Here is a 10,828-nt window from a genome sequence, read left to right on the forward strand (position 1 = left end):
GATACTTCTATTATTGAATTATCCATTTAAAATACTTAAATCCTTAAATAAACAAGATTGTGACAAGTGTCATGCTCTTAAAATTCTATCTAAACCCTATATTATAATTAAAATATTTCTATGAACAAAAATATTAATTAAACCTTATGTTATAATTAATATTTCTAAACTATAGGTTAAACTTATAAAATCCATAATTATTGCTATGAGTGTCCTACTAAGTCCCGGTTTGAACCAAAATCCACACTGTTGCTGCTGCTGTTGCTGCTGGGACATTCTAGGACTCTACACTTTAAGTAACTAGGAGAGTTAGTTAAAACTAGTTTAGGCAGCTGTCATAAGGTAGCTAAATTGGTTGGTCTTTGGGAGAAATCAAAACCCACAAATTCCACCTTATTCCTTCCAAATATCAACAGTAAAAGGTTGTGATTATTCTTTCCAAGATAGTGTTCCTCAAGTGTATTATTAGTTCCCAAGGCTAAGCAAGTTTAGGCAATGCCTAAACTTACTTACTGTCAAGACTTTAGTACCAACATCAACTGGATTATCTTCTGTTTTTACTTTATCCAAGTCAATTATCGCATCTTCAATTTTCTCCCTTATCCAAAAAATCCTTATGTCAATATGTTTACTCTTATCATGATACATAGGATTCTTGCATAAATGAATTGAAGATTGGTTGTCCGAGTCCACCTTTGCTTTTCCATTTAGCATCTTTAATTCTTGTAAAATACCTTGCAACCAAATAGCTTCTTTAAACACCTCAGTAGTAGCCATGAATTCTGCCTCTATGGTACATTGAGCAACAACGGATTGCATTTGAGCTTTCCAGCACACACAGTTCCCATTGGTCATGAAGATGTATGCAGTATTAGACCTTCGAGTGTCTCTATTTGAAGCATATTCAGCATCTACATAACTTGTCGATTCAAGTTCATTTTCTGCTCTTTTGTACAACAAACCATAATCCTAAGTTCCCTTTAAGTACCGTAGAAGTCATTTGAGAGCTTGTTAATGCTCCAACCTGGGATTTGACATGAATCTACTAAGAACACTAAGTGCATGTGCAATATCTGGTCTAGTACTAACCATTACATACATTAGGCAACCTAGAGTCATAACATATGGCACTTTGCTCATTTCTTCGATTTCTTCTGAGTTGACAAAACACTGTTCTTTGGGTAGCACAAAATGACCTCCTAATGGTACTGAAGTACTCTTAGCATCTTGTAGATTGAATTTTTGAACCATTTTCTGAATGTAGTTTGATTGCTTCAGATATAGTTTTCCATCTCTTCTGTTTCTTGTAACTTCTATGCCAAGAATTTTCTAAACATGACCAAGTTCCTTCATTTCAAACTCTTGTTTGAGTTTAGTTTTTAGTCCTTTAATTACTGCCTTATCTTTGCTCAAGATAAGCATATTGTCTACATAAAGCAACAAGTATACTACTGTAGACAAATTTAGATTTTTAAAATAAAGACAATGATCAAAATCTGACCTTGTGAATCCGATTTCTTGCATATAGGAGTTGAACCTTTTATTCCACTGTCTTAGGGATTATTTCAAGCCATATAGAGATCTCTTGATCTTGCAAACCAGTTATGAATTGTTGATTTCCACCTGAAAACCAGGTGGTTGTTTCATGTAAATTTCCTCTTGCAAATAACCATTTAAAAAAGTTGATTTGACATCAAGTTGTTCCACTTCCATGTCTTTTTGTGTTGCAATAGAAAGGAGTTGCCTTATTGTCTTGTATTTAACCACAAGGGAAAAAATTGTGTAATCTATGCCTTCCACATGATTGAAGCCTTTAGCTACAAGTCTGGCTTTAAATCTCAATGGTTCAACCTCTATTATTCCTTCTTTCACCTTATATATCCACTTGCATTCAATTACTTTCTGGTTTGGAGGCTTAGCAACAAGTTCCCAAGTTTTGTTCTCGTCAAGTGATTCCATGTCTTCTCTCATAGTTGTAGTCCATTTGTCTTTGTGCACCCCATTTACAACTTCCTCATAGCCTACTAGTTCCTGAATTTTTATTTGGACAACAGCTAGTGCATATGCTATTAATTCTACTTCTGCATATCAGGTTGGAGGTTGTAAGTCTCTTCTAGCTCTATCTCTAGCAAGTTGATAGTTAGATAGATCTTCTTGGTTATTTGAAACCTCTGTTTCCTCTTCCATTTCCTCATTCCCAACATTTTTTTTACTCGACTCTGCAATAGATTTTTTCATTTATGTCTTTGCTATTTCTTTGCTTGATGAGTTACCTGCAACATCATTCAGAAAACTACCCTTCTCGGATATTAAATGAGGAAAATCACGTTCATTAAATATCACATTTCTTGCTATGACAATCTTAATTTTTGGTTAATACGTATTCTATATCCATTAATGCCAATAGCATAACCAAGAAAAATATCTTTTATAAATCTAGGCTCTGATTTATCTTTGGATTGATGTACATATGTTGTACAACCAAAGACTCTGATATGTTTAAGATTAGGCAACCTACTATACCATTTTTCAAAATGTGTTTTTTAAATCTATAGACCTATTTGGGCTTCTGTTTATCAAGTAGCAAGTTGTAGCTAGTGCTTCTCCCCAAAATGGTTTGCCTAGACCAGAACTAAACAATCAACATCTCACTTTATTAAACAAGGTTCTATTCATTCTTTCTGCAATTCCATTTTGTTCAAGAGTGTTTACAACAGTTCTATGACTAGTTATGCCACAATCTTTACACAAAGCATCCAACTCATTATTTAGAAACTCTAAACAATTATCAGTCCTAAGGGTACTAACTTTCAAATCGATTTTGTTTTCTACTTGAGTTTTCCATGCCTTAAATTGATCTAAAAATTCATCTTTAGTTTTCAATAGGTAAGTCGAAAAACATCTACTAAAGTCATCTACACTTGAAAGAAAATATTGTTTACCCGAGTGTGTAGACACATTGTATGTCCCCCTTAGATCAGCATGAACATACTCAAGTATCCTCTTTATGTGGTGTTTTGCGACTGTGAACTTGATCTTGTGTTGTTTTCCAAAAATGCAAGCATCACAAAATAGTAATGCAAAGACTTTTTGTTGGGAATAGTATCCTTAAAGCAATTGTAGTTGACAAATGTTTTAAATGAAATAAATAATTGAATTGAATAATTATATATATAGACTATGTCTGATATTATATTGATAATATTAAGTAAATATCATAAAATTGAAAGTTTATCTATGTGGTCTTAATCTCATATTGGTATGAGATGATCGAGATTAAGATAATAAACTTAAAACAGTTCATAGTAAAATAAAGTTATGGAATCTTTAGATTAATTACTGCTAGTACAATACATTAGTATTATGAATACATGTGACATAGATCCGGTTACTAGTGTAGTAGGACACTTTAGTAGAGGTACTTTGCATGCTGAGAGTATGTAGAACTGGACCAGATGTGATTTGTTAATACTTGTTTAAACACTGTTTCATAGTATTAATCAAACATATCAAACGATGATCATATACACGATGATCTTAATCCCGAGGTTGCTATGAACTCCTATATATGGCATCTGATCATTTGATTCATGCGTTAAGGTTTGTCGGAATGATCAAGCTAAGAACAATTGTTTTGGGGACTCAATGATATATACTAGGGCTGAGCATAAAATCCGAAAAACCGAAAAAACTGGATAAACCGACCATCCGAACACCGAAAAAACCGAAACCGAAAAAACCGAAAACCGAAAAAACCGCCAACGGCGCAAACCGCCACTGGTCGGTCGGTTTGGAAATATTGTCCGGACCGACCGAACGGAACCGAAACCGACCGACTACTATTATATATAATAATATAATATTATATAATTATTAATTAAAAATTAAATAAAATCTTTTTTTTATTTATTTTTACTAGGGCATCAGAGATCAGAGAAGAGTCTCTTCTCTTCCTTCTCTACGCACGGCGCAGGCGCACAGGACTCTCACTCAGCCCCCTACTGCACTCATCCTTCCTCCCTCCAGCGACGACTGCCCAAACGAACGGAACAGCCCAGCCCAGCCCAGCCCAGCCCAGCCTCCTCTGCTCTTCCTCCTCTGCTCTTCCTCTCTGTTTCGCGAACGGAACGGACCGAGCACGTCTCAGCGGCGGCAGCACTGCCCAGCCCACTCCGGCGCGGACACAATATATATATAAATTGTATGCATCATCCTTCCCACTCTGGCGACCACTTCACGGAGGTATGCCTCATTTTGTATGCATCATCATTCTCTTTTTAATGTGATTGGGATCAACAGTAGGTTCTTTATTCGATAGTGGTTAGGTGGTTTTGGGTATATTTGTAATCCTTCCTGGTTTTGATGGAAGTTTAATATCAGTGAAGTGGATCATGAGACTGGTTATATTGTTTAAGAGTAGGTTTGAAATAAATGAATCAAAACGATAAGTGCAATGGCAGAGTTTTTGTACGGAGCAATATTAGTATCTGTTGGCTATAAGGTAAATGTGCCTTTATGTTCATGTAGTGTTGAAGATGATTCTGAACTTCCCAATCTGATAGGTAGCTGTCCCAGCTTATCTAATTTTTTTTCTGGTTAAAGTTGGCTAATGGATGGATAGGTCCATTGATTTTATATTATTTTTTATTGTTTTTCTTATTCTATTTTTATCACGAGGATAACTATAAATGTAGAAAAACCAAAACTTAGAACAAATATATTTAGCAATCAGAGGTTTCAGCTTACTTTCTTCATATATACATTTTTTTAATGGGAGAATTGATAACAATATATATATATAAATAAAGGATACATATATATATATTGATATATTATGTTCACAATCACTAGTGGTTGTTAGCCAACTTACCTTCTTAAAATTAAAAAATGTTAATGTGATAAGTAATAGACCAGATATGCCATAATCCAAGTATGATGATCATTAATCTATTAATTAAGTATAGAGACGTATATAATTATATGTCAACATATGTATAAACTTTTGGCAATGAACCAAACTTAATTTTTGGCTTGTACTTCAAGTTGATAACAATCCACATACATATATATATATATATATTTTGGGGTTTTTTGACAAGTGATGCATTACACTGTTTATATCATCGGCTTCTCTATGATGTTCTTTTCTACTTCTAAGTAAATTTTGTACTTTTCATAACATTCAGGTATTTGACATCTTATATTTATGGATCAATAGTCAATATATAATTTATTATATATATGTTCAATTATTTTTCGTTGTGAACTTTGTACTTGACTTATTTTTAGTGTTTCGCATGATCTCTCTCCCACATATAAATATCTATAATATTCTAGTCTTTTTCAAAATAAATCTTAAGACAGTATACAATATCAAAACATTAAACTATACTGAAATTGCAAGTAGTATAATATAGATGTGTACATTTACGAACCCAGCTATGGGGCCCTTCTCATTATTTATAAAAAAATATTTTACTCTTAAAATGTATTTTTGATTATACATGATTTGTTCATTTTTTTATATAACTTTTAAATGTAATTTCTGTTTATAGCTGCTTTATTTACATACATGACTTGTCCTTGAATGATCATAATAATCATGTCTTGTTATTATGTTTTATATTTATTATGTTTTATGAGCACATTCATATTATGTTTTATATTTGTTGCTGAAATTGTGTTTATAAATATGTAAATAGATCGTTAATATGGATAACGAGGAAAATTTAGAAGGGATGATGGGGGAGTGGTTGGAGTATACTGAAACTAATTTGTCAAGTTCTGATGGAGAAGAACAAGCGAAGGAAAGGAAAAAAGAGAACGTACGAAAGAAGAGGAATGATCAACAAAATCAAGATAAGGAAAAAGACAAAGAGACCGAGAAAGAGGATAATGAAAAAGAAAAGGAGAAAGAGGTTGAACGACCAGAAAAGAAGCAAAGGGTTGGAAAGAAAACATCGAGCGTGTGGGATCATTACACTATGTTGCCTGATTGTGATCCTAAGAAGCCAAGAGCTGCTTGCAATTATTGTGGCACCGATTATGCGGCTGATACAAAGTTGAATGGGACTAGCACACTATGGGCACATGTGGAGAGAAAATGTAAGAAGTGTCCTTTCAGTGACTGGGTTGAGCAAAGTAAGAAGCAACAATCAACTATGGATAGATTTACTAAAAAGACAACAACCTGCAATGAAGAAGAAGTTGCTTCAAGTGGGTTGCCGCTAAGGTTTAATCAAAATGCTGTTAGGAAAGTGATCGCCGAATATATCATTATGGATGAGTTATCCTTTAGGCACGTGGACGGAAAAGGATTTCAAAAGCTCATTAAACATTTCTTTCCCACATTTCAGTTCCCATCAAGATTTACTGTTGCGAGAGATATTTACAATGCGTTTCTAGATCAGAAGAAAGAGTTGAAGTCGATTTTGGTGAAGCACAGAGTGTCGTTGACCACTGATTGTTGGACATCAATCCAGAATATTAGTTATTTGTGTTTGACTGCACATTGGGTTGATGATAATTGGAAAATGCAGAAGAGAATTATCAACTTTATTCAAGTTCCTAGCCATAAAGGGGACTTGGTGGGGAAAGAGTTGATAAATTGTCTTAATGAGTGGGGTATCTCCTCAGTTTTTGCAGTGACGGTTGACAATGCCTCCTCAAATGACGTTGCTCTTAGAAAATTGAAGGGGCACTTGTTGGACAAAGACAATACCATTCCATTGAATAGCGAAATGTTTCATATGAGGTGTTCAGCTCATATTTTGAATTTGATAGTAAATGATGGGTTGAAAGAGTTGAATGATGCAATTTCAAGCATTCGAAATGCGGTGAGATATGTCCGGTCATCTCCAGCTAGACTGAAAAGATTTAAAGAAAGTTGCAAGGATGCAAACATTGAATCAAAAGCCTTGTTATGCTTGGATGTGGTTACTAGGTGGAACTCCACCTACTTGATGTTAGAATCTGCTATAAAATTCAAGAAGGCTTTTGAGAATTTGGAAGCAGATGCGAACTACACAAAGTACTTTGATGAAGAAAGAATGGATGGCCCACCAACCAACCTAGACTGGGAAAAAGCAGTTGTATTTTTCGACTTTTTGAGGAGATTCTATGATCTTACTAATCGATTTAGTGGGTCATTATATGTCACATCCAATCTATTCCTTCCAGATATTTTGAAGGTTCAAGCTGATTTAACTACTATGGCTTCTAATCCTGATACTTTGTTAGGGGCTATGGCAGTTAGTATGAAACGAAAGTATGACAAGTACTGGGGAAGGATTGAGAAGCTGAATATGTTGACATTTATTGCCAATATCCTGGATCCAAGGTATAAATTAGAGGTTGTGAATCGTGGTTTTAAATTTGTGTACACTTCAAGTGAGGCTGAAAAAATGATAAAGTTGGTGACAAATACTTTGGCACAGCTATATGCTTTTTATAAACAACAACAACCATCTCAGTCATCTCAAGCTCAACCATCTCAATATCAGTCTCAGCCATCTCAGCCTGTTTTCAATTCCACTACAGAATCATTTCTTCAAGGGCAATTACAACTTAGTGATGATATTGAAGAAGATGATCTTGAATACTACTTGAGTGATCGTCGTGAGAAACTTGATCCTACCTTTGATATTCTATGATGGTGGAAACAGAATGGATTCAAGTATCCAATAGTTGCGCGCATGGCAAAAGATGTATTGACTGTTCAGATGTCTACAGTAGCATCTGAATCAGCTTTTTCTACTGGGGGAAGAATCTTAGATTCATTTAGGAGTTCCTTATCTCCGAGGATGGTGGAGGCTTTGATTTGTTCTAAAAATTGGTATACTTGTGAGTCTGAAGAGCCTGTTGTGCTTCGACAATACATGGATGAGATTGATGGTTTAGAGGCATGTGAACAAGTTTTTCCAGGTATTTATTTACTTAATAGCTTATTCTAATTGAAATAATATATATATATATTATAGCTTATTTGTATTAATTGAATATTTGTCAGGTGATGGCTCGTGTATTACCTATGTACCTGAGAATCTTGGCAATGGGTCTGGGAGTGGGACCGATAAGAACAATTGAAATCTCAAGGTAACTAGTTGAATTCTAAGATTGTAGTTTAGTAGCTTTATTTCTCTAAAAAGTACCATGTAGCATGTGTTATATATACATTATAATTTTATTCTTTCTTTTGTCTTAGGAGCAGGTGGTCATGGTTGCTTGATGCAGGCCATGAAATGAATGAATGCTGGATTTTGGATTGGACTTTGTTTTCTATCTATTCTTTTGAAATTTGAACTTGATTTGTGTTGTTGTAGACGATTAGACTTAAATTTAATTTGTGTTGTAATGGACTATGGACTATGGACTATGGACTTTAAGTTTAAACTTTAATCATGTGTTGAGATTTGTGGTTGTAGTTTTTTGGTTTTAAATTTTAATTGGGTTGTGTCTTGGATTGAACTAATAGATATTGGAGTATTAGACTTTTGATGATGTGTTGTGATATGAGATTATGTTATGCTCTTATGGACTTTTAATTATGTTTCAAACTTTAAAATTTGTAAATGTAATTATGTTATATATATTTATGTTTTAAAAACGCACAAAAATGGATTCCAACAATCCAAAAATTTTAATTTTTTAACTAAAACTAAAAAAAAAAAAAACATTTCGGTTTGGTCGGTTTAACCGACCAAACCGCGGTCCAAAACGGTCGGTTTTTTTTTAAACTGGTTTGGTTCGGTCGGTTTTTGGATTGCACCAATCCGAACCGAAAACCGAATTCTGGATTTTTTGTTGTGAAAAAACCGCCCAAACCGACCGTTGCTCACCCCTAATATATACGGCTGGGGGCGAAGTTTAATAGATATGGAATCTACACCTTCTTATACATTGAATAATGGTTCCCTATTGTTGGCTTTAGAAACAGAAAAGGTTATCAGTGCTCACATCGCAGACTTGTTGTGACACAACCTTCACTGGTAAAGTCAATGGTACTCTAGGAACAAGATATAGCTAAAAGGGTAAAATGGTAATTTTATTCCCTGTTAATTATGAACCATTAATAGAGCATTAATGTTGTATGTAATGATTATATCAATGAATATTTTATTCTTAAATAAAGTACTCAGTAAATATATATCTATAATTATTAAGAGTTCAATCTCATATTTATAGTGGAGTAATCATGAGATTAATAAATATGATTATTTAATAAAAGAGCTTTAATTAATAATGTAATATTTATTGGAGCTTGATATCATAGGTCCATAGGTCCCCAAGGTGGCTCTATCAACATCATATTAAGGTAAGAGTTGATACAAGAGTATAACTATAATTTGGGAATTTGAAACGAATTTTATTTTTCGGGTCAATTATGCAATTATATGATAATCGAGATTGAATAATTAATTTCGAATTAATTATTAATTTTTGAAAAATATATTTATTAATTTAAATTTGTAAATATTGAATTTCATTTATATGAATAAAAATGAAATTATTTTATTTGAGTGGGAGAAAATAAAATTGGTAAGTCAAAAATAGTTTTTGATTTATTTAATTTTAAAAGATTATGATAATGATGATCATCAATTTGAATTTTGAATTTAAAATTTAAATTTTGAAATATGGTTATCATCTTTTTCCTTAAAAAGAATAATACATTATTTTGTGGGAGATTGATTTTAATTAAATAATTAAAAGAAAAGAAAAATAAAAAATCTCTGAAAAGGGAATAGTGGGTCACGCATGACACAGTCCAAAGATTGTGCCATGCGTGTACCACATATACTAATATTGTATCAGTGTAGTTTTTAGTTTTTTTATTTAATTATTTAATAATTTGAAAGTGATTTTTCAAATTTGATATTTACCTAAATCAAATCCTATCATCATTATGATATTTTATAATATTACTATTATTATTAAGAATAATAAGGTAATAGAAATATCTCTATATGTATGATATAGAATAAAGAGAAGAGAAAATATATACAAGAACACAATACACTACACATATCAGGTGAAATTTAGAAAAGTTCTTAGAATTTTTGTTAGACAAGAACTCTTTCTTTCTTCTTATTTATTCTAGTCATTCTCAGACCATAACTAAGTTCTCACGTGTTGAGAAATACTTGTGATTCTTAAAAATACAAATTCATGTTCTCTATGTGCCCACACACATCTTGAGGTGTAGAGAACACTCTGGAAGATCGTGGTTTGAGTGCTTAAAGTTTTGGATAGAAAGATCGATAAATATACAAAAAGACTCAAGGACACTTGATAGGCTTCGAGAGGAAATTGTATAAGTTCTTGAATTTTTTGTGTTTATATGTTATATGTAAATATATTGTATATCTATATATTTTTATATTTGTTGCGTGATTAATAATATGTATATTAATGTTTCTGGATTTTTTTCTTGGTCATAAAAACTGTTTATATGATTAATGAAAAAAAAATTATTGTTGTTGTTACTATAACAATGGGCCCACCATGCCAATTTCTTTGCGTGCTCTGAATGTTTTTTCTAACAATTGGTATCAGAGTAGGTCACTAATCTATACATATTATTAATTGTTGTGTGGGGTTATATGCATTTTTATATTATATGGATGGATGTTTATTTTCATGATGATAACTTCTTAAGGGTTGTTTATAATGATGTTTTTGGGTTTAGGAATTGTTCTTAAAATTTCTAGATGAAATATGTAAGCCATGTCCGGGTATCAGAATTTTGTAATTTTTTGTTTAAAAATTCTGGTTAAAATTATGTCGGAGCCCGAGCCCTGAGCTGCTGCCCAGCCAGTGTGCGCCACCC

The 10,828-nt window shown here is 32.9% G+C and overlaps 1 long non-coding RNA gene across 1 annotated transcript; it reads left to right on the forward strand.

The window, feature by feature from the left end:
• The first annotated feature begins 7,731 nt into the window (after positions 1 to 7,731).
• On the forward strand, positions 7,732 to 8,499 carry LOC133821629 (uncharacterized). Its single transcript, XR_009887714.1, has 3 exons — positions 7,732 to 7,923; positions 8,009 to 8,094; positions 8,204 to 8,499. It is a non-coding gene; the product is annotated as an uncharacterized LOC133821629 (long non-coding RNA).
• The last annotated feature ends 2,329 nt before the right edge of the window (positions 8,500 to 10,828 follow it).

This window comes from Humulus lupulus, chromosome 3 (genome assembly GCF_963169125.1).
Source record: "Humulus lupulus chromosome 3, drHumLupu1.1, whole genome shotgun sequence".
Lineage (NCBI taxonomy): Eukaryota > Viridiplantae > Streptophyta > Magnoliopsida > Rosales > Cannabaceae > Humulus > Humulus lupulus.